The sequence below is a fragment of the Coffea arabica genome, chromosome 6e, assembly GCF_036785885.1.
Source record: "Coffea arabica cultivar ET-39 chromosome 6e, Coffea Arabica ET-39 HiFi, whole genome shotgun sequence".
Classification (NCBI taxonomy): domain Eukaryota; kingdom Viridiplantae; phylum Streptophyta; class Magnoliopsida; order Gentianales; family Rubiaceae; genus Coffea; species Coffea arabica.
The window spans coordinates 49641407-49663448 of NC_092321.1; the positions used below are offsets into that span (position 1 = coordinate 49641407).

The following is a 22042-nucleotide window of genomic DNA, read 5'->3' on the forward strand; positions in this document are numbered from 1 at the left end:
CCACAGTGCTATTACTAAAACTCAGATGACGCTGAAAGAAATTTGGATTACTGGGACCATTTTTTTGTTAACAACTAATAACATTAATTTGCTTGTCATTAATTTGAAGCCCACAATATACTTACATAAATGAACATCTATCAGTAGATCAAATGCGAGTTATCACATGTAGCTGGAGGGTAGTCTTGCATTGAAAGTCCATTCAAAACAAAAGCAAAGTGATCTCTTCTGAGAAGAAAAATTCTAGATAGTATTTCTTGAATCGCTGGTCCTCTTTTATATAGTAACTTCCTGTTTTCACTAAATTTACTGTTCTTTTTATTACATACATAATGGGTAAGGTGAAGTGGATGCTGAATTCCAACACTAAAAGTCATACGATATTCCTTAGATAGTCGTGGATCCATTTTGTTAATAATCCTTGAGTTTCTTGTCTAACCTCCAATGGATACTACAGAATACCTCCACCTCAACCCAAAGAGGGGAGGAAACCTACCCCTCCTGGGGGGCACAACGGTAAAGCCGAAGCAGTAATATTTGAAAAAAATCGAAGGCTTATTGGCAATCAACTGCAATAACTAGTAAGTCTATGAGAATGTTGCCGGAACATTAAAACATGATAGAGTGAATGCTTGTCAAATTAATGATTAAATGAAAGGTCAAACTCGATATAAGCTCCATTACTTTAGCTCTATTTGCATGATAGTTCACAGACTAAGAGGAACAATTCCTTGTATGCTCTGGTGTAGAATAGATTGCTTTTAGCTATTATTTGATGTCGTTGAACTTTCCTTTTTGTCATTTGTTTGAAGTTATTCAAAATAGAACATGCTAAAAAAGGATTTTACTTGACTGAAAATTACCCAACAATCAATAGTAGTATGTGGTATAGTATGATAGGAAAGAATAGAGGAATGATAAAGATGCACTCTCAGTTAGTGAAGTGGTAAAATAACTGCGCCGGACTAGGGTTGCATGCTTTATGACCTTCATTTTCTAGATAGGATGACATAGTTTACCCTTGAGCTTTCAAGATCAAGATTTTGCCTAAAAGTATTCTAGGCTTGTCTGCTCTCAATATACAGATAAACTTAGGGAGAATGACTGCTTTATGGACTTGGATATCAGGTTGCTCTTAGTGGTGCAAGATGTTACAATGACTCATTAATCAATTGGGCATTGGTTAAAACTTGTAAAGAGAATGGTTACATAATTCCATGTTGGAGTCATAAACAATCATAATATCAAATAGTGTATTGGTTTGCATGTGAAGATCAATTTTGGTGTCTTTCTTGGCTTGCTGAGTGAAATTTATGATAAATGCAATTAAAAGGTCTCTTGTAAAGGGGTCGGATCATCCATCATACTATTAAAAAAGATCCATCAGCAGTATAGGCAGTTTGGAGTTAATGATCAATTATTGTCCCTTGTTCCTTTAATCCAGTTCCCTTATCCCCACATTAGTACTAGTTCAACCTGAACCATCTGATTAATTCCTATCCATATCCTTTCTTCTTTCCTTCCATGTCCTTTAATAAATCCAATAATGAGGTGTATAACTTGACAATTCTAAATATTGTGAGTCCAATCCTTTCCTTGTTACCCTTTTTTTCTCTCTTTTTTTTTTGACAAACTCATCACTGTCTCGTATGGCTTGAACCACATCTTGGATTTCATCGAGACCATCCTAAACCATTAGGTTGAGGATATGAGCATAGCATCTTACACGGAATAGCTTCTTTTTGGCTAATAGACACTTGTTTCTGGAGAAGGTGTCTTTCAAATGTAATACGCAAATCATAATAACTTTCTTCATGGGTTTTGTTAGTGAGATTATAGAACTTTGGGGTTTATGTGATTAAGTTAGAAGTTGGGGGACTAATTAACAATATGAACAAGTTTTATATTGGAAGAATTGAGTTAGACCTTACTTTACTCTTTCATACCCTTCCCACTTTCTCTCTCTAAAATCTCCCTATATTCCCTCTCTTAATTAAAGTGAAAATCTTGCAAATCAAAGATTTGGAACAAGTGAGATGCTTGGAGATTAATTAATAACCTCTCTTCAAGGTATGTACTAAGTTTATTTGTTACTTTATGGGTGAATATAGTGGGACGATATTAACCAATAAGGATTTTGGAAGCAAATGATCTCTTGATCATAACATGTTTAGATTACTTGGTTGGATACATGTTTAAGCTTAATTTATAGCACTTGATTGGTGTTGAACTTTTGACAAGAAGTGACTAGTAGTTGGAGTTGGGACTTGTGGAAATGAAGTCCCGAAGCTTATATTTGGCTTAGAGCAAGTCCGGTTCTGTTTATTTCAATTTGTATTTTCTCACTTTCTCTATTTTTCACTCCTAAATCGTTTCGTTTGGTCTTGTTAGTTTGGGGATTAGTACTAATTGATATACTGATAGTTACTCTATTTTTTTAAGAGTTAGAGATTGAACTAGGCTCTCGTTTTATAGGTAGAGAGAGCATGTATCACAAGGATTACTTGAGTTAAGTTGGGTATTGGTTATTTTGGCTAAGGTAAGTGGTTTCTGTACTCTCTATACTTCTAACTCAATTTTTTTTAAAAAAAAAATTAGCTTCAATTGCTTATCTTATTATGAAATTTGGCATGAGTAGAGATACGTTTCATATTTGATGTATGAATGATTATGATAATGAGAATGAATTGTTTATGAAGTATGAATGCTATGTTTGGTTTGCATTCTGAGCTCGTGATTTCTTGGTTACTGTCATTGGAACTAGTTCCACAATTTTGTCTGTCTAGCCTACCTAGCGGAGCAAATAGCTAGGAACCTTCTATCTGGCCTACCTAATGAGACAAAAAGTCAGGACTGGATATTCGGTTAACGACAAAGGCTAAGAATTCATGAGCTTATTTGTGAGTTAATAGCTAAGTATTTAATGTGATTCGATTAAATATTCTAACAACTCATGTATTTTGAAATATATTATGTATAACCTATTCATGCCAAATGCTAGATAAGTACCTGAACTACTTATTGGGCAAATGTTTGCTTACCTCATTTGTTGTATTTTTCAGAGGATGATGCGTTTATGAGGAGATTGTGATACAGTTTGGTGTTAGAAGAGAAGGATTAAGGCTCGTTTTGTTACAGCCTTATGGTTGTACATTGGACATTGTTTTTTGTATTAGATATGTAAATCTGGCAATGAATGGTTGTAAATTATATCTTAGGTTGAATTTGGGACTAGCATTGACATTGCCATTGGAATGTAATTGTAAATAGTATGAATGGTTAAGAAGATGATTTTGCAAAAATATTAGCTATATAGATTATGATGCTTTGTGTCTTGTAGTCTTATTATGAGATATAGCAATGTTTTGTTCCAATTTTGGGGCATGACATTTTAGTGGTATTAGAACTTAAGTTTTGGATTATGTTTGTGATCTAAGAATAAACACGAATTGTATTTTCTTGGGACTTAGATTGTATGTTGGACAGAAATTGGAATGTAGTAAGTTTGCACTTAGGAGTGGCCAGCCTTTGTGTAAACTGATCTATTTTCAATTTTGGTGTCTAAATACTACTTTGATGTTATGATTAAAGTTTGTGGTAGGCTAGCTTGGTCTTGTTAGTTATTGTTAATTATGAGTTTGCATTTACAACTTTTGGCACCAACACAGAGACAAAAAGCAACTTTTGGTGAAGAATTTAATGAAGATGATGTAATATTGGAAGATCTTGGACCTGAAGTGCATGAAGAAGAGCAGGATATGAATATACCTCCAGGCAAGTTTTTGTCAGATGCTGGATGGATATCTCAAAGGAGGAGGACCAAGGGAACCTCTCAAGGGATTTCTAAAGGCAATGCTAGTGCTATGGCTCAAATGCTTAGTCATATGGATCCTAGTGTCTTTGCCATGGCTCTCCAATTTGCTTAAAGTTTTCAATGACAAAACTAGCAACAACAACAAGAGCAACAAAAAGGAGATAAGAGTCTTAAACATCATTTTAAGGAGCTTGGTAAAGTGAATCTTCCTACTCTTGATGGAACTCTAGACCTCGATTTAGTGGAGCGATGGTTGTCTAACATCGCGAAGAAATTTAAAACAATGCAAGTTCCTGAAGATATCAAAATCACAGGTTGTGACCTCATTCCTAGTTGGAGAAGCTGAAAAATGGTGGATGGAATGACTCTTATTCATGATACACCTAAGCATCCCTTGACATGGGCTAAGTTCAATAAGGTGGTCTTGAAAAGTTATTTCCCTCCAACAATTCAGATTCGCAAAATCTAAGAGTTCAATAATTTTAAACAAGGAACGAACATGTTTGTTTTGGAGTATTACTTTAAGTTCAAAGCTTTGGGTCGATTTGTTCCTTCCACCATGGCCGATAAAGATGCAATGATGGTGGCCTATGAGCAAGGATTGTATAGCCGGATTCATTCTAAGATATCTAGCAATTCATTTGGAGATTGTGAGCAAATGCACCAAGCAAGCTTTAGCGTAGAGAAAGATATTCAAAGGTTGGATAAAGAATTTAAAGCACGAAGAGGTAGACAACCACCAATGTCAAATCCGCCGCCAAAACAAGAAAGTACATCTTGCCAAGCTCCTCCAAGGGGTGGAACTCTACCTAGTCCTATGGGTGGTCGAACTAAAGTATGTGAGCATTGCAATCGAGCTCACCCAAGCGAATGTCGATGGAGATTTGGGGCATGTTTCCAATCAGATTGGGCAGAAGATAAATGCATGTCCTCTATCTAAGGGAGCTTCAACTTCAACTTCAACAGCTACAGTGGGAGGTAGTACTAATAGTGCCAACAAGCGGAAGATGAACTCTAAAGTCTATGCAATGACTAATCAGGAGAAGGAGCTAGTAATGTGGTGAGAGGTATGATGACTATAAATTCCATTCCTGCCTATGTTCTATTTGATAGTGGTGCTTATCATTCGTTTATTACCAAGAAATTTGCGTGTATGTTAGATGCTAATTCTACTCATTTGGATGACCCATATCATGTGGCAACTCCTGGAGAAAAATTTTAGTTTCTAAAACTATGTATAAAGATTGTGATGTCAACTTGGGGGAGAGAAAGTTCAAAGCTAACTTTGTACAATTGAACATGGGAGAATTTGATGCAATTTTGGGTATGGATTGGTTATCTAGAAATTTTGCCCATGTAGATTGTCAAGGTAAAACTGTAAAATTTCATAGTCCTGGATTTCCAGAGTTTTCATTTCATTGTTGTAAATCAAAATTGCTTACAAGAGTAGTTCCTATTATTTTTGCTTTACAAATGTGGAGGGAGCTTAGGTGTGGGTATGAATGCTTTCTTGCCTATGTTGTTGAGACTAGTAAATTGATGGGTACATATATACCTATTGTATGGGAGTTTCCTAAGGTATTCCCTAAAGAATTACCAAGTTTACCACCAAAATGAGAGATTGATTTTAAAATTAATTTGGCTCCTGGGACAGAAACCATTTCCTAGGCACCATATAGGATGGCACTAGCGGAGTTGAGGGAGCTTAAAATTCAGTTGCAAGAGCTTCTTGATAAGAAGTTAATTCAACCCAATGCCTCACCTTGGGTGCTCCTATGTTATTTGTGAAGAAGAAATATGGTAGTTTGAGACTATGCATTGATTGTTGGGAATTGAACAAAATTACCATCAAGAATAAATATGCATTGTCTTGAATTGATGATTTATTTGATCAATTGAAGGGTGCCAAGGTGTTCTCTAAGATTGACTTGAGATCGGGCTATCATTACTTACGAATTAAACTGGGGGAATTCTTAAGAGTGACTTTAGAACTAAGTATGAGCATTATGAATTTCTTGTTATACCCTTTCGATTAACTAATGCTCTTGCCATTTTTATGGATTTAATGAGCAGGATATTTAAAAGGCAGTTGGATAAACTTGTGGTGGGTGGTCATTGATGATATTTTGGTGTATTCTTCTTCTAAGGAGTATGAGAAACATTTAAGGGAAGTATTGCAAATTTTAAGAGATGAGAAGCTATATGCCAAATTTAACAAATGTGAATTTTAGTTGAAGAGCGTGTCCTTTTTAGGACACGTTATCTCAAAAGCTGGTGTATCGGTTGATCCAAAGAAGATACAAGCTATAGTGGATTGGCCTAGACTAACAAATGCGGCCGAGGTTTGCAATTTCCTTGGATTAGCTAGTTACTATCGGAAATTCGTGGAAGGGTTTTCCACCATTACTCTACCAAATACTTGCTTAACACAAAAGAAGGTTAAGTTTGAGTGGATTCCTAAATGTGGATCAAGTTTTGAAGAGTTGAAGCAGAAATTAGTATTAGTGTCGCGCCCCACTTTTCGATTCGAGTGAATGTATGTGTGTGAAGTGTGGTGTGTGAACGTGTGCAAAGTAAAAGTAAAGGCCATGGGACTTTGGAAAGCGACGATTTGGCCAAAAAAATAGTTTTAAAAAGGGTTTTGAAATGAAAAGTTTGGAGTCGCCACTTGGTAATGGTTTAAGGTGTACCAAGTCACCCAAAAATGAGTTTTAAAGTCAAGTAGTAATAAACCCTTTTTAAAACGACTCCTAGTCTACGTAAACCAAAGAAAAAGGTTCGGGAGTCACGTTTGACAAAGGGGAAGGCAAGGATAGAATCCAAGGCACCCCTTTGACCTAGCCAAGGCTAGTTGCGTTGATTTAATCAAAGATTTTCTTGTTTTAACCAAAGAATTTATTACATTTGAGTGCCCTACATGAATGCAAACCCTAGACCTAGGGGAATTGGGGGAAATTTCCCTTCAAAGGTTGAGTGGTGCCAATCACATTAATTGTGAAGCCCAATATCAATCTTTTGAAGAAGTCACGAATAATGCAAGTGGGATGCAAATGAATGAAATGCATGCGTGCAATGTGAGGACATGAGTTTGAAAAAGTAATAAAAGAAAATAAATATGTAAATGAAAGTGTGCACGTGAGTGGGCAATGTACGGTATGTGAAATGATAATATGAAGTGCATGTGTGCAAATAATGATAAAAGTGTTCGTGTGCAAGCGAAGAAACTCAAGGGTGCACGTGTGCAAAAATGGGAGGAAAAGTGTTCATGTGCAAGTGAGGGTGATAAAAAGGTGCATGTGTGCAAATGAGACAAAAGTGAAAGTGTAATGATAGAGTGGATTGAGAATGCATGAGCCTAGGGAATTCATGCATATTGGGTACGGGGAGACCTAAATCGTGACTTGATTTTCCCTTTGATTAGAAGGCGAAACTAGCGTGCTAAGGCTATCGAGTAGCCACACTCGCTCGTTTCCCTTATCGGAAGGGGACCCTCAAGCAAATGGACCCTACAACTATCATGAAATGCAAAAATCCTAAAATGAGGGGAAAGGGGGTCCGAGGAGCATGCCAAGTGATAAAACTAAGAAAAAATGCATGATATGTAGTGAACAGGCAAATAATGCATCAATGAAAAATAAAGGAAAAATTCTATTGGGTCTAGCGTTGGACTAGCCCTTTCTATGAATTCCTAATGAAATAATGAGCCACAACTAGCGTTGGACTAGTGTGGCGACGTACATTCATCCATTCCATTCATTCATGGCTATGAAAGCAAGTAGACATGCCAAAATACTCGTAAGCACATAGCACATAGCATTTAGCATGCTCGACTAGATGCAAGAGCCTAATAAAGCAATTAAACATGTAACAACAAAAGCAAGCAACCAAGGGGAAGGGGAAATGGACCAGATGCTCTACGAGCACTATCTATTACAAGCCAAGAGGTGTACACATACCCCATGAAAGCATAAAGGGGAAAGGGAAATGGACCAGATGCTCTCCGAGCCCTATCTATTACAAGCCAAGAGGTGTACACATACCCCATAAAACTTAAATAAAAGAAAGTAAGTAAATGCGTGCAAAGAGGTAAGGAAAGCGAAGTAGACAGGCATATTCTCATAACACATAGGAGCACGTAGGAAAAATAAAGTGCAAGTGAGGGATAGAGTGTACCTCCCTTGCAATCGGGGCCCAATGAAGTGAAATTATTCAATTACCCTCCAAAATAATAAAAAGGTCAATGCACCACTTTATTTAAGGAAGAAAATAAAAGAAATGTGCAAAACAAAGCTCACTTAGTCATAAAAACCCCAAAGTCAGGAATTAAATGCAATTGAAACAAGGCAGGTAGTCAATTGAAGCTAACAAGCAACGAAATTGTAAAATTAAAAGCTATCAAGGACCAAATTGAGAGAATGATGCAATTGATTGGGCCATAATAGAACAAGGGGAGACTTGGGGGTCAAAGTGCAATTTTTAGAATATATTTCATGCATGCTACGTAAGACTTGTTTCTGCAACCAAGCTTGCTGCCATTTCATTTCAAGTGGGGATTCTAGACAAAACTTTGATTCAAGGCTTTTCAATCAAAAAACAAAGCTCCAAGCCAAGCAACGAAACACATAACTCCCACATACATAATGCAGATTCGGTACAAGCTATAAAGAAAGGCAAGTCTGCAATTTATTTCCTATTAAGCTTCACTTAACCGAGAATGAAACTGCTGCACTTTGCTTGTGAACTGACTCAGATTTTCTGGTTCAAATACACAACTTCGGCTAGGATTAAGCAACTAACAACTTTGGATTAAGCAACCATGATCCAAGCAAGCAAGCAACTCAGGAAAACATCATACTCAGCTCTGGAAAAACATGCATGCAACGACAAAAGGTTTCAGCTTTGGCAACGTTTCCTTTGCTGCAAAACTTGCAGCTTCAAACCGCATGGCGTTCACATCCAAACATTCATAGTTTCAGATTAAAGTGTGCAACTTCATCATTGATCCTTGAAACACAAGATTGAACTAGCAAACCGAATGACGAAAACCAGCTTATGAGCTTTAGCACCGTAAACAAAAACAAAACAGAAACATGAGAAACGAACGCAGCTTTTCCCTATTGGTTTCACGCATGAAAAAGAGCTGATGACCTTTGTCTCTAAGTTTCCAACAGGAAAATTCTAAATGCAGCTTTGATAGCAGATGTCCATGGCAACCCAGTTATGCAGCAAACAAAAACAAGGACACCAACCAAGCAAAAAACATTGCAGAAACTGATGCAATCTTCTTGGTTCATGCAAATGATTCGGCTACACATTGTCTATGTCACGAGCAAGCATTCAATTCCAACTCAAGTTTGTTTAAACACAAACTCCCAAGACCAATCTAAGTGTCATAATAACCATTTCAACATTCGAACCAACCGAAACATAGCAGAAAAATCATGCAAAAACTGGAAAATTCTGGGCAAAAGGTCGGCAATCCTGACTGGTTTGTTTTCAGCAAACATTCAGCCAAAGCTCAAATATTTTTGGACCCAACCATTCAATCTTAACACTAGACTTCCCACCTCAGGACAAAACAGATTAAACCTGAAACTTTGGTGAAAGGACCGAATGTGCAATCACAGAATAGAAAAAACAGAGAATGCAGCTTCTTTTTGCTTTTGCGAAGAAGTTTTGTAGCTACAAAGCTTATGTAAGCTGAAATGTCATCGTAGGCTTTTTGGAAAACATCTCATTAAAACCCACCATTTAATCATCAAATGCACACAAATTTTCCAGATATCTGTTTTAGCAATGAAAATGCAGCCAGGAAAACATTCTCGGACCATGAAGTGACCACTTCACTCCCTCGGACCTTCAAACCAACCAGAAAACTAATCATCCAAGTCCATTAAACTCCCAAACACGATCCCAAAAATGCAAGAAACCAACCATTGAATGTCATGAGAAGAGCACACAAACAGAAACAAACAGAAACAGCAAAAAGAAACGGCAAGAATGAATCAAAACTAGTCTCAAACCTACATAATTCTCATATTTGTTGGGCTTGCTAGAAGATATAAAGTAAAGGGATTACCTTTAGCACCGTAGGGGATCCTGTGAACCAAGCAGAAATCGAATAACTTGCGTGAGGATGTCAACTTCAACGCCACAGGTTTCTGGTGAAGAAATTTCTGGAACACAGCCACGTTCCTTCTTGTTCAGCCGCCGCTCTTCATGGCTTCTCCAAAATCACCTTCCTTTTGCTGGTTCTCCTTTTCCGGTCACACACACTCCCTCTACTCTTAGCCCACTGATTCTCTCAGCTTTCAATGCTTTTCGTAAGCCACAAAGTCTACCCAGCCGCCTTTTGTTGTTTGATTTCTTCCTTCGCCGCCTTACCCCCAGATTTCTCTCTTGCTACCCGTTGGCTCTTGTGTTTTTCTTTTGCCGTTCTTTTCAAAGAACTCTCCCCTTCTCTCTGTTCTATTCTCAGTTCACCGTTTTTCCTTTTAGCCGTCCCCCCTATCCTCCGTGGGTTTCTTTTGCTCAACCTTCGCTCCAATGCCATCCCCCTTGCGGCGGCTGCTGCCTTTGCTATTTATACCAGCATCTCCAACCCTAAAACCCCAGCCATCTCTCCTATATTTGCAGCTAAGGGACTGCCCAGGTCCTCTCTTGCAAAGCTGCGACAAAACGCAGCTTTCTGCATTTGTCTCTTTTTTTCTTTTTTTTTTTTTTTTAACAAAACCCAAAATGATAATAATAATAACAATAATAATAACAAAACCCACTTAATTAACATTGGATAAAATACACAAACTAGAAACAACAAAATGCAATTTTTTCATCATTTTCCTTTTTTTTCTTTTCCTAAATGAATCAAACAAAAACAAAATTTAAATTAAGTAGAAATGACTAAAATAGATACATAAAAACAAAAATGCTATTTCTTCTTTTCCTTTTTCCTCTTTTTTCATGATTTTTCCTTTTCCTCTTTTTTCATTTCAAGAAATTCTATGCTAATAACTTAAAAAAAAAAATAAAACCATAAACTAAAAACTAAAAATCGAATAAAACTAGCACGACAAATAAAAAACTAAAAATAAACAGTAAATGAAATTACACCAAAAATTTGGTGTCTACAATTAGCACCAATACCTATCTTACCATCGAGTTCAGGAGGTTTCACCATTTATAGTGATGCCTCTAGAAATGGTCTTGGGTGCGTACTTATGCAAAGTGGTAAGGTGATTGCTTATGCTTCTAGACAGTTAAAACCTTATGAATAAAATTATCCTACACATGACTTGAAATTGACAACAATTGTCTTTGCATTGAACATTTGGAGGCATTATCTTTACCGGGAGCAGTGTGAGATATTTACTGATCACAAGAGTTTAAAATATCTGTTCACCCAAAAAGAGTTAAATATGAGGCAAAGAAGGTGGTTGGAGTTACTCAAAGATTATGACTTGACAACTAATTACCATCCTAGGAAAGCTAATATTGTAGTAGATGCTTTGAGTAGAAAGAGTTTGGAAAATTTATCGACCATGTTAGCAAGACAAATGGAAGAACTTAGAATCCACCGAGAACATTTGGCAACATTAATAGTTTAACCTTCATTGATTGAAAGAATTAAAACATCTCAATTGAACATTCTGACTGATTTTTTGCCATTGGGACATCCCTCATTTCATTATTAAGTCGAAACTATCTTCCTCCACAATTGTAAAAGGATGCTTATGCATAAGCACCCACTCAACGACACTTTCTCTTATGGCAGCCATATCAAACTTACCTGTATAAAGATAGAAATGAACAATTGAGCTAGAATTTGTGGCTCAAAATTTAATCTTTTGCTGGCTTGCCTCTTCTTTTTAAACTTTCTCCAATCATTCAGGATAATTCTTAAGATGCCTTAACAAACTTGAAGTTGTACCGGTTTTGGTCTTCTTGAATTTAGCTCTACAATGCAAACACTTCGAGTAAAGTGTTTTTTTAGACCCAACTTCCACATCTTTGAAATCAATCCTTCCAGCCGATTTTCTGGCTCTCTTTTTCTTTCTAAAGGCATCTATATCATCACTTTGACCAATCTCTTGATTCAAAGTTTAGGTCAGTGCTTGTGTATCACCTTCTAACCGCTCTTTTTCACTAGCTAGCTCTTCATCTCCAAACCGCTCTTGTTATTTCTAGTAGAATCATGAGCTGATCTAACTGGTTGTGAAGAAACATCTTGGGGAGTCATAGCCATATTGTGGTTGTACCTAAACCCCAAACAATAAATGAGAGTAATTCTTTTTCAATGCCAGCCTAATTAGTAACAAAATTGAAGGTTCAAACAAAATTGTTAAAAAGTACCCAATATTGACATGAGAATCTTAAATCAGCTATTAGAGGTGAAACAAAATTACAGATTCAAATAAAAGACAAAAAACTTAAAATAACAACTTGAACCAAATAAATGAAACACGACTCCATTTTTGAGGAAATTCTTCCTAGAAGTGTACACTAAAATGAAACAAGACTCCCAGATAAGCAACTACTGCAAATTTGACAGCCAACTTCTCACCTCCTTTACCCCTTCACTCTACATTGCAGGTCTTATTGCTTCTTTCTTTGCTTCACCAGTCACTAGAACTTCCGACCGCAAGCCATCAATCCTGATTGGCGGGGCCATATTTCTAACTATGGGATGAATATGTCCTTTTTTTATTTCTTGTGAAATTTCCTAAGAAGAAAACCACAAGCTATTCCAAAAAACATGAAAAATGCTGTATGTTTTAATGTTGAGGAGTAACGAGATATGAAAGAATGAAAACGGAAGGAAAGACTTTATATCATTGTCAAGATTTTATCTTGAAAAATAAGGGTAAGTATGGATGTGATTTTGGTTTTAATACTCAATATAATAAAGAACCAGTAAAGTATAGATGGTAACAAGACTAATGTTAGGTTCAATAGTAAAGGATTATATCCCACATTGGTCCGAGGGATAAAGAAAGAGCGGTTAATATGTAAGTAAGGGCTCGAGACCTAATGGCTTAAGTTTTTGGATCAGAGTTGGGTTTCTGACTTACATATTGGGCTCTTTGGTGAACTCTCTTGAGGTGTTTCTCCCTATCAAATTGGTATCAGAGTTTCAGGTTGCGAGACTAGAATACACATAGGCAAGTGGATTCTTCTAGAAGTTAGATCGGTGAAAATTCTCTTCTTCATAGTGGATCGAAGTACCAAAGTGCTAAGGAGTTTAGTTAGTGTTTGACCAGCTGCGCTATGGGTTTGGCAGGAGGTTTGGTTGGTGTTAGACCAAAGAGCCAAAAGGTTGGCAGGAATCCATAATGCAGTCTGGATGTTGAAAAAGAGTGAGTCCATGTTTGGGAGAAGAGATGACTTTAGGTGATAAGGTGGGTTTGTGTTGAGTATAAAAGTGGGTTCGAAGAAGGGCTTGCAAATTTGAGTTTAATGTGAGGGGTTACTTTTGAAGGAAGAGATTTGTTAGGTTTATAAGTAAAGGATTATATTCCACATTGGTCCGAGAGTAGAGAAAAAGGGTTAATATGTAAGTAAGGGTCTAAGACCTAATGATTTAAGCTTTTGGGTCAGAGTTAGGTTCCTAACTTACATATTCGGCTCTTTGGTGGACTCTCGCGAAGTGTTTCTCCGTATCAACTAAGTTATGGGATGATTATGTCAAAAAGATGACCAAAGGTAGAGTTAGTATCTTTGTTATATAACAAAGACAAAACTTTTTGCCAACTATGCACTCAAGCAAGAGATCCAAAGACAAAACATAGAATGATAAAAAGAAAGAACCCATCCACTACACTAGGGCACCTAAGCCAATTATCTTTTATTGTGGATTCGGATCAAATATCATGAGATATGTTTAGATAGATCCAAAACATGCATTTTCGTATCCGAGCATGTTGATCAATATTATCCAACATGTTTAGAACAATAAATTAAGAAAATGGAATCTAGAAACTAAAAAATTAGAGAATCAAATGGACAGTAAGCCAAATGTCATGAAAAGGGCATGCAACCAATCAAATCAGTCTTGATTAGTAGGTTTTTTTAACGTTTCATTAATTGTTGCTGAAGAGCTTGATTGGAGTCAGAAGATCTGCTCTCTTTGGATCTTGGGTCAAAGTAAACTGAAATATTGAAGTTGCACTCATCAAAGAAGGCTAGTAATGTTGGCTCTACTACAGTTGGAAACCTACTTCATTTGGAAAAAAAAAATTTCTCCTGAACTTCAAGCTATAGTCGTGTTAAAAATAAAAAAAAAATTCGCCTAAACTTCAAACCCCCAAACCTGCTTTGTTTGTATTTTAATTAATTAAAATGCATCCCAGTTTCTCGATTAAAATGGAAATAATATAAGTAAGGTGCTGCAATTTCAAACCTTCTTAGTTTGGGTGGTTACTAAAGATGCTGAGATTTGGAGTGGCTACCATAGCTGCAGATCCTGTTCGCTTTGCCTCCAACAATCGAGCTGATGAAATGGTTACCACAGCTACTTCTAAAGCTGGCCAACAAACAAGGACTCAGGGAGAAAGATGGTCTTTAATTAAAGGGTGGTAGTGGTGGTAGTGGCAGCGGTGACTGGTGGTAACGGTGGTAACGGCTAGGGTTTGCTTTTGATTTGGGTAAAAGAGGAATGAGGAACAGGAAGAATCAAAAATGGAAGTTTCGTCTTGCGTTTCTTGGAAATTTGGAAGGAACTTAATATTTAATTTCTAATTTAGTCATTAGTTATACAAGTAGGGGTATTTATGAAATTTTGCATAGCACAACGAGCTTATGAGCCTATATGCAAATGACTCAAGTTTGACACATTTGTTAAATGAGCCATTCAAGCTCAACTCGAGTTCAGTGTTGACCGAGATCGAGTCGAATGTTGACTCGAGCTGCTCACAGCTCAATTCATGAGCAGCCCTAATTGAGAGATTGTTACCACACCTAAAAAGAAGGAAGGAATAGGGATACGCAATGTAAGGAACCAGATTTTTATTTTCTTACTTTTGTATTATTTTAATGGCTCTATTAAATATTTATTCACTCATTTTCTCCGAATAATTTATTTCAACTACTTTGAACTTATTTATGGAATAATGTCTCAATTATATTTTTAACACGTCTCTTTAGTAAAATTAATTTTTTTAGAGCTCGTTTAGCGAGAAATAAGGAGTACATATTTTTCGAGACTATATTTGATCCGAGAGTACATTAATCTTGAAATAGGTATTTTTATGTTTAAGTATTCAATTATTAGTTAGTGATACTATCGTTATAAGAATTTCTTGAAAATTTCACTTTATCGCGTACAATTCGGGAATACGCGTTTTCGCGTGCGCGATTAATTAAGGGACTTTAGACCTTCATTTTTAGACCATTAAGAGTGAATAATAATAGTATGAATAAAAGTGCATTAGAGGTTTAGTGCACTAGTGAAATAAACTTGAGAGGAATCGAGCACGGAACGCACGCGCACGTGCATCATTTTAGTGGACAACCTTGAGCAATTTTGGGCCACAAGTTTTAAGCTTACTTTAGAAGCTTTAACATCAGATTTTCACCCTTCTTTTCTTCCTCAAACCAGCCGAGCAACACAAGGGAAGAAGACCAGAAAAATTTCCTTCATTTTATCTCTCAATTCCTTGTTCAAATCACCTCCAAATTTTACACACAACACTCAAATCACTTGGTGATCAGGATAAGCTAGGAAAGGACCTACCTCTCACTGTTTTTCTTCAGCTTAAAGTGACCAAAATTTCTGCCTTGACCATTTAAGAAAGTAAGTGATGATCAACCCCTTAATTCTTGATTTATGGAAGTTAGATTACACTCATAAGCTCTTGGATTCTCATGGGTATCTTTAAATTGTTAGAAATTTGGTGTGTGGGCTCTATGAACTCCCACTATGGCTTGATGGACTGATTTGTTGTGTTTTGATGTTATTAATGTTGAATTAGTGTTTAATCTAGTGGAAATAGGTTGTATTGTTGAAGGAAAACTCAAAGTAAGTGATGAGGGAATTTTTTTTCCATTTCTGCCCCTGTACATGCCGTGGCCTTAGAGCAATTTTATTGTGGTTCTAATGACTTTTTTATGATGTATACATGTTGTGTGGGTTGTGTAGAAAGTTTCATCAAAAAATTTCGTGATTTTGATGGGTAGATGTTGAGTTTTCGAAAGTCCAGTAAAACTGGAATTTTTCCCGAAACTGCTCTGGCAGTGTTTTTCAAACAGCTATAACTTTTTGTTCTGATATCGAAATCAAGTGGCGCTTGTGGCGCTGGAAACTAGACATTCCTAGCTTTCCAACGGTATAAAATGCATGTTCTGATTCTACCTGAGTAGTCCATACCAATCATTTGAACATGACTGTCCTGTTTCATATCTACACTGGGAGCTCTGTTTTGAGCAGCGAATTGATGCTCAAATATAAGCTAGCTGTGGATAGATTTTGAAAATGATTTCTTCTAAGAAATTGTAGATTTATGAATCTAGTTTTGAACGCCACTAACAACGCTCAATTCCAAGTTGAATTGAGTGAGTTGTCGCCGAAGTTCGAAACTGACTCAGGGATTGAAAAACCCTCGTTTTGGCTAGTTGATACCTTTACCTTGATTGGGACTTCTTGTTTCGAAATTCTTGGTGTTAATCACCTACCAAACACATCTTGGAGGCTTCTTAGACATTGTATACATAATTGAACCATATTTGAGATGTTTTCATTGGCCGAATATTTGGAAAAGGAAAATTTACATACAAAGACAGATTTGCCTTGGAAATTCGTGGGACTTTAGTGATTTTGTTAACCAACTTCCCATACGTATTTTTCTATGAAATTTGACAGAGGAATATCCCTTATATGGTAGTGTAATATGGCTAAATTTGGTGCCATTCCGAGTCCGTTTCGATATTCAATCAAAGTCCCAACGTTCGTGAATTAAATCTGGAATTTGACCTAACGGTCTCACTTTTTTAGTAACTTTGAGCCGCCATATCTTGGTGCTCAAAACTCCAATTCTTGTCCCGCTTGTTTTGTTTTGAACTTTGTTTGTAACTCTAATTGAGTTCCAAATTTTAAAGGCTAGTTCACATTGTGTGAATTTTTCCGAATTTTCAAAGTTGGCCAAAAACCAACCCAGAAACTGTCTCAATGGTCCAAAAAAGCAACTTTGAGCAGAATTTTGAATGTTATCCATTTGGAATCTTGAAAAAATGTCTTCTAGGAACTTTTAGCACTTTGGAAATAGTTTCTAACGGTACCAAGTTTTCCAATTTTGGACATATGAAGGGTGAGGCACGATTTTTCAAAGATTGAACCTCAAATCGGAAATTTTCAAACTTGACGGGAATTGAGTTTTTGAAACTCTTCCCTATCCTTCAATACTAATTGACCATTTTGAGCTTGTCTTCATGAAGGAAATCAGTTTTTTTTCCTTGTGTTAATAAATACTACTTTAGAACCTTGAATTTTGAACAAGTAAAGCCCCATTCTATGGTATTTTCTAGATTGTACAAGTGTACAATCCCTCTCTTGATAAGAAAGGATTTTCAAGTGATAGTATGTAATACATAACTATTGTTTGCTCAGGTGCTTAAGGAGACCTACACGAGGATCTCAAGAAGAACACCTAAAAGCTTGTTTACCCACTCACTCTCTTATTTTGATTGGTGAGTGTCAAGTGCATGAATTTGTTGTTAAGTGGTTAACTGTTTCTTATCCGTTATGTGAATTTGAAATTTTGAGACGAGTGTGTACTTTACCGAACTCGTTCTCTTTCGAACGAAATTATATTCGTATTTTGCTATGTGAATTCATATTCAACTTATACATAGTAATGTGGATATGATTCGTATTTGTGATTCGTATATGTGATTCATATTTGTGATTCGTATATGTGATTCATATTTGTGATTCGTATTTGTGATTCGTATATGTGATTCGTATTTGTGATTCGTATATGTGATTCGTATTTGTGATTCGTATATGTGATTCGTAATTGTGATTCCTATTTGGAATCGTCGATTTGAGCATTGCTCATCGACTTATATTCGTATTCGTATTCGTATTCGAGGGACGCCCAAACTCGTTGATTAACTTTGCGATTCGAGCCAGCATGGGCTTGGTCGATAAGCTTAGCAAGCCATGAGATATTCGTAGAGCATGATCTATTGGAGAGATCTTGCTCGGCATTACTCGCGCACTATTGCCATGATATACTCGAGTATTATCAAAACTTTGATGAGCGGGCCCGGTAAGGGAGTGTAACGGTGACGGGATTCGAAGAAAAGTGGTGTATCTACGGATTTGATACTGATGTGGTTGACGGAGTGTCAACATGAGTTGTGATCAAGACTTTGACTCGACTACGTGGAATTTATGTGACGCCCCCACTTCTCCCAAGGACGAACCCAAGGGTATCCGCGGGACGCCTGCCCAACTCTCGCCAGGATTCGGTACAAATTCAATTCAAGCTTAAAATCTAATACTAACAATAAAAATCGGAATAAAAGTACGAAGTCATTTCCATACGTAAGTATTCAATCTTACATCACAATTTCAAACTTACAATTACTTTTTCCAAAATATACAACTTCTAAAAGTTGTCTAAACAATTACATTCAAAATTCTAATCAAATGAGCCATCAAGTAAGTTTCATCATAATTCCTTCCATTTCAACTCCTGTTAAGGAAAACAAATCTAACGGGGTGAGCGGATGCTCGTGAGGCCAAGAAAACATGCAAGACACGTAGTTCAATAATAATAACACTTACACAATAATGGAAGCCATAACGTTCGAGTAGTTCACAATTTATAATAAACACACTTGAATAGGGTGCAGGAGTAGGATGCAGGAGCTCTCAGGAGTTAATTTTTTAATTGATTTGCCCCAGGTTCAATTCAATACATTCTTGTGACGACACCTCGTCACCCGGGTAAGTAATTAAATTCGTAGCACTTCACTTATTCCATTTATGTTTCTGAGACGACTCGAGAGGTACCTCCCACCAAATCGGTGTGGTACTTGCTATCGTTCAGGGGTTTAGGGTACTGAGACGATTCGAGAGGTACCTCCCACCCGAATCGGTGTGGTACTTACTATCGTTCAGAGGTCGATGAGACATCGCTCTAATCGACTAAGAATGCTTTGTGGTTCTGAAACGATTCGAGAGGTACCTCCCACCCGAATCGGTGTGGTACTTACTATCGTTCAGAGGTTTAGAGTACTGAGACGACTCGAGAGATACCTCCCACCCGAATCGGTGTGGTACTTACAATCGTTCAGTTAATAGGTCTGAGACGATTCGAGAGGTACCTCCCACCAAATCGGTGTGGTACTTGCTATCGTTCAGAGGTCGATGAGACATCGCTCCAATCGACTTATGCAGCCATAGCATATTTTTCCAAGTCAAGTCATGTCAGGTCAAGCAATTCAAGTCAGGTGAAGCGATTCAATTTAGGTCAAGCACGAGTCATTTATTTCAAATGAGAACGAGTATGGTAAAGTACACACTCGACTCCATTTCCAAAATTTCAAGTCATTGTAAGCACGTATCAAGTCCACAGGATTTCAACTATTCATGCACTAATAATAATCGAGCACGTAATATCCATGTACAATTGTCAATCATATTCATTCATATAATAAGTATCGCGTAGTTACATGAGAAAGAGGACGAGGGCGATAAAGTACACTCTCGCCTCGGTAAGTTTACGTGTCATGTATAACACTCGTACAACTAATATCTCAATCACATAAGCATTTAATATACACTTGACACTCACCAAGTAAACAAGAAGAAAAGTCGCTTGAAGTTCAAGTGTCAACCCTGTGATCCTCTTGAAGGTCCTCGCACGAGCCTGAGTAATTAATAATGATTCATCACTCATAAACCCCAATTATCGAAGAAGATTGTAATAGTGCACAACCTGAGGAAATCTCATGAAAATGAACCCCAATTATTCGTAAATCGAGGCTCAAAGATGGGATTTTAAAACACAAGAGCAATCAAGTTTTCATCTTTGAAATCAGGTATAAAACGTTCAAGTAATATCGAAGGAATAAGGAGGATTCGAAAAACTTCATTTCCTTAAGATTCGGAAATTTCAATTTTGATACGAGATCTTTGGAAAATCGTATCTCACTCTTTACAAGTCCAAAATTGGAAAACTTGGTACTGTTGGAAACCTCTTAGAAAGTACTAAAAGTTCTTAGAAGACAATTTTCCATGATTCCAAACGGAAGGTATCCAAAAATTAGCTCAAAGTTGCTATTTTGGGCATTGAAGACAGGTTTAGGTTGGTTTTTGGCCAACTTTGAAAATTCGGCAAAATTCACACAGTACAAACCAGCCTCTGAAATTTGTAAATCAATTAGTGTTGCAAACAAGGTTTAAAACACAATAAGAGGATCAAGAATCGGAGTTTTGAGCACCAAGATATGGTAGTTCAAAGTTACTAGAATTTCCTTGTTAAACAAGGGTTTTCCAAACTCAAGTCATGAACTTTGGAAGTTTAGTTGAGCAACGAAACAGACTCGGAATGGCACCAAAATCAGCAGTATAATACTACCATATAAGAACTAATTCTCTGAAAAATTTTGTAGAAAAATACGTATGGGAAGATGATTAACGAAACCACTAAAGTTCCAAGGAGTTCCAAGGCAAATCTGCCTTGGACTTCCATTTTGCCGTTTTCAAGCATTTGGCCAAGGAAAATCCCTCAAACATGGTTCATTAGTGTAGACAAGGTCTAATATTCAGCCAAGATGTGTTTGGTACATGGTTTACACCAAGAATTTCGAATAACAAGTCCCAAACGAAGATTAGTTAAGGATCAGTCCAAAATGAAGAATTCCATCACTGAGTCAGTTTCAAACTTTGGTCACAAATCACTCAATTCAACTTGGACTTGAGCGTGGTTGGTGGCGTTGGAAAACACATTCATAAAGCTACAATTTCTTAGAAGAAACCATATTCAAAATCCGTTCATAACTAGCCTGCATTTGAGCATCAAGTTGTAGTTCATGTTCTGCCCTGTAGTAAACCAACGAAACAGGACAGCAATTTTTAAACGAATGGTTTGGCTCACTCAAGTGGAACCAGGACGTGAATTTTATACAATAGAAAGCTGGGGATGTCTAGTTTCCAGTGCCACAAACGGCACTCGATTCCAACATCGGAGTAAGAAGTTATAACCGAAAAAAGGGTTAATTCCATTTTGTCCCTCCAAACTTTGGACGATTACCCACTTAAGTCCCTAAACTTCAAAATGGGACACTTAAGTCCCTAAACTTATAAATACATCCCACTTAAGGAAAACTGTTAACAAATCCTGAATGTCGTTGGTGGTCGAAGTGTCCCATTTTATAAGGGTTTAGGGATTTAAGTGTCCCATTTTATAAGTTCAGGGACTTAAGTGGAAAGTATTTATAAGTTTAGGAACTTAAGTGTCCCATTTTGAAGTTTAGGGATTTAAGTGGATAATCGTTCAAAGTTTGGGGGGACAAAGTGGAATTAAACCCCGAAAAAAAGATGACTGCCTGGGCAATCCGGGAAAATTTTCCAGTTCTGCCAAACTTTGGAAATCAACACATTTGACCAACCAAATCATGTTATTTTTCAATGAAACTTTCTACACCATCCATATAACATATATATATCATAAACAAGCCATTAGATCCTCAAAAATTTGCACCAAAGTGCACGAACATGGCAGGGGTAAAATGGTCACTTTTGTTCATTGCATCTTCCTTGAGTTTCTACCAAAAACCCAACATTATTCCACTAATATAAGCACTAACCCAACATTAATTTCATCATCATACACCAAATCAGTCCATCCAATCAAAGTGGGAGTTCATAGAGCCCACACAATAATTTTTCCAACATAAACAAGCTACCCATATGCATGCATGACCTTAAATGTGCAATACTGTGAGAACCCTGAAAATATATATATAAATATCAGTGCATATTTCATTTTGCATTTGTAATTCCTTAATAAATTTTAGCATTAAATCTAATTGTTTTTAAATAAGTGCGTAGAAATAAATTTTGTGTGCAAAATAAAATAATTGTACTAAACTATTAAATTTCTTAGTTTTATTATATTAAATTAATATTTCGAAGGTAAATTATTTCGTTTATTTAATAATTAATTTCTCCGAATCCCGTTAGCTAAACTTTAATCGTTAATAATGTTCAAGGTTAATAGGAAC

At 36.7% G+C, this 22042-nt stretch overlaps 1 long non-coding RNA gene across 1 annotated transcript; it reads right to left on the bottom strand.

Moving 5' to 3' along the window:
* Positions 1 to 6748: 6748 nt before the first annotated feature.
* LOC113694611 (uncharacterized) lies at positions 6749 to 14529 on the bottom strand. Its single transcript, XR_003449431.2, has 2 exons — positions 14211 to 14529; positions 6749 to 12069 (listed from the first exon to the last, which is right to left on the bottom strand). It is a non-coding gene; the product is annotated as an uncharacterized lncRNA (long non-coding RNA).
* Between the last annotated feature and the right edge of the window lie 7513 nt (positions 14530 to 22042).